Below are 3,458 nucleotides of genomic sequence, written 5' to 3' on the forward strand. Positions count from 1 at the left end.
AGAGCAGCTCCGTCTTGCCGAGGTTCAGCTTGAGGTGGTGATCCGTCATCCACACTGATATGTCTGCCAGACATGCAGAGATGCGATTCGCCACCTGGTTGTCAGAAGCGGGAAAGGAGAAGATTAATTGTGTGTCATCTGCATAGCAATGATATGAGAGACCATGTGAGGATATGACAGAGCCAAGTGACTTGGTGTATAGCGAGAATAGGAGTGGGCCAAGAACAGAGCCCTGGGGGACACCAGTGGTGAGAGCACGTGGTGCGGAGACAGATTCTCGCCACGCCACCTGGTAGGAGCGACCTGTCAGGTAGGACGCAATCCAAGCGTGCGCGGTGCCGGAGATGCCCAGCTCGGAGAGGGTGGAGAGGAGGATCTGATGGTTCACGGTATCAAAGGCAGCAGATAGGTCTAGAAGGATGAGAGCAGAGGAGAGAGAGTTAGCTTTAGCAGTGCGGAGAGCCTCCGTGACACAGAGAAGAGCAGTCTCAGTTGAATGCCCAGTCTTGAAACCTGACTGATTAGGATCAAGAAGGTCATTCTGAGAGAGATAGCAAGAGAGCTGGCCAAGCACGGCGCGTTCAAGAGTTTTGGAGAGAAAGGAAAGAAGGGATACTGGCCTGTAGTTGTTGACATCGGAGGGATCGAGTGTAGGTTTTTTCAGAAGGGGTGCAACTCTCGCTCTCTTGAAGACGGAAGGGACGTAGCCAGCGGTCAAGGATGCGTTGATGAGCGAGGTGAGGTAGGGGAGAAGGTCTCCGGAAATGGTCTGGAGAAGAGAGGAGGGGATAGGGTCAAGTGGGCAGGTTGTTGGGCGGCCGGCCGTCACAAGACGCGAGAGTTCATCTGGAGAGAGAGGGGAGAAAGAGGTCAAAGCACAGGGTAGGGCAGTGTGAGCAGGACCAGCAGTGTCGTTTGACTTAGCAACGAGGATCGGATGTCGTCAACCTTCTTTTCAAAATGGTTGACGAAGTCATCCGCAGAGAGGGAGGAGGGGGGGGGGGGAGGAGGATTAAGGAGGGAGGAGAAGGTAGCAAAGAGCTTCCTAGGGTTAGAGGCAGATGCTTGGAGTTTAGAGTGGTAGAAAGTGGCTTTAGCAGCAGAGACAGAAGAGGAAAATGTAGAGAGGAGGGAGTGAAAGGATGCCAGGTCCGCAGGGGAGGCGAGTTTTCCTCCATTTCCGCTCGGCTGCCCGGAGCCCTGTTCTGTGAGCTCGCAGTGAGTCGTCGAGCCACGGAGCAGGAGGGGAGGACCGAGCCGGCCTGGAGGATAGGGGACAGAGGAAATCAAAGGATGCAGAGAGGGAGGAGAGGAGGGTTGAGGAGGCAGAATCAGGAGATAGGTTGGAGAAGGTTTGAGCAGAGGGAAGAGATGATAGGATGGAAGAGGAGAGAGTAGCGGGAGAGAGAGAGCGAAGGTTGGGACGGCGCAATACCATCCGAGTAGGGGGGAGAGTGAGAAGTGTTGGATGAGAGCGAGAGGGAAAAGGATACAAGGTAGTGGTCGGAGACTTGGAGGGGAGTTGCAAAGAGATTAGTGGAAGAACAGCATCTAGTAAAGATGAGGTCAAGCGTATTGCCTGCCTTGTGAGTAGGGGGGGAAGGTGAGAGGGTGAGGTCGAAAGAGGAGAGGAGTGGAAAGAAGGAGGCAGAGAGGAATGAGTCGAAGGTAGACGTGGGGAGGTTAAAGTCACCCAGAACTGTGAGAGGTGAGCCATCCTCAGGAAAGGAACTTATCAAGGCGTCAAGCTCATTGATGAACTCTCCAAGGGAACCTGGAGGGCGATAAATGATAAGGATGTTAAGCTTGAAAGGGCTGGTAACTGTGACAGCATGGAATTCAAATGAGGAGATAGACAGATGGGTCAGGGGAGAAAGAGAGAATGTCCACTTGGGAGAGATGAGGATTCCAGTGCCACCACCCCGCTGGCTCGATGCTCTAGGGGTATGCGAGAACACGTAGTCAGACGAGGAGAGAGCAGTAGGAGTAGCAGTGTTATCTGTGGTGATCCATGTTTCCGTCAGCGCCAGGAAGTCTAGGGACTGGAGGGTAGCATAGGCTGAGATGAACTCAGCCTTGTTGGCCGCAGACCGGCAGTTCCAGAGGCTGCCGGAGACCTGGAACTCCACGTGGGTCGTGCGCGCTGGGACCACCAGGTTAGAGCGGCAGCGGCCACGCGGTGTGGAGCGTTTGTATGGCCTGTGCAGAGGAGAGAGAACAGGGATAGGCAGACACATAGTAGACAAGCTACAGAAGAGGCTACGCTAATGCAAATGAGATTGGAGTGACAAGTGGACTACACGTCTCGAATGTTCAGGAAGTTAAGCTTACGTTGCAAAAATGTTATTGACTAAAATGATACAGTACTGCTGGCTGGTGGAGTAGGCTAGCTAGCAGTGGCTGCGTTGTTGACTTTGAACGTGTAGCTGGCTAGGTAACCTCGGTAGTTTCAGTACTACACCTTGTCATGATACAAAGCAACTTTGTAGCTAGCTAGCTAACATAACACTAATCAAGACGTTCCTTGTAGTGTATTTAGTTTCAACAATGCTGCTCGTCGGTGATAGTTGGCTAGGTTAGGAAAAATGGCGTCGCGGGGGACGGAAATAGCTGGCTAGCTAACCTCGATGGCTGGCTAGCTAACAATTATCAATTAACAATTATCAAGCTATGACAAAGACAACTAGGTAGCTCGCTAGGTAACACTGCACTAGTCAAATCGTTCCGTTGTGAAGTATTAGTAACTACAGCGCTGCTAGTCGGTAACGGATGGCTATCTGGCAGTGGGTTAATGATGACTAGGTGTGTTGAGTAAGTCTGGCGCCGCGTCGCGGCTGGCTAGCACACCTCGATAATACTCAAACTCAAACTACACAATTATCTTAGATACAGAGACAGCACAGACAACTATGTAGCTGGCTAACTAACACTAACACCACACTAATCAAGTCGTTGCGTTGTAATGTAATAGTTTCTGCGGTGCTGTTAGTCGGTAGAAGTTGGCTAGCTAACAGTGATGACTAGCTAGCTAGCAGCTAGCAGTGTTGACTACGTTAGGAGGACGAAGATAGCTAGCCTCGATAATTACTCAGTTACTCTAAACTACACAATTATCTTTGATACAAAGACGGCTATGTAGCTAGCTAAGGGATCATATTTAAGTTGTTAGTTTTCCCACTAGGTTTTGTGGGATATTATTTTGAGTAAATGTATGTTGCACCTCTTCATCACGGTTTGTTGTTTTGTTCATTAGTTTATTTGTATGTCTTGCATAGTTTCACAGTTATAATAAAATGTGGAACGATACACACGCTGCGCTTTGGTCCCATTCTTCAGACAGACGTGACAATAAGTGTGTATTTGCCTTGTCTAGCTCATTGCCTTGTTTATGAAAACTTGACAATATAAAGATATTCCCAAAAGAACAATCGCAGATAAATCAAGCAAGCAAACAGGTA

This window comes from Salmo salar, chromosome ssa12 (genome assembly GCF_905237065.1).
Source record: "Salmo salar chromosome ssa12, Ssal_v3.1, whole genome shotgun sequence".
Taxonomy (NCBI): domain Eukaryota; kingdom Metazoa; phylum Chordata; class Actinopteri; order Salmoniformes; family Salmonidae; genus Salmo; species Salmo salar.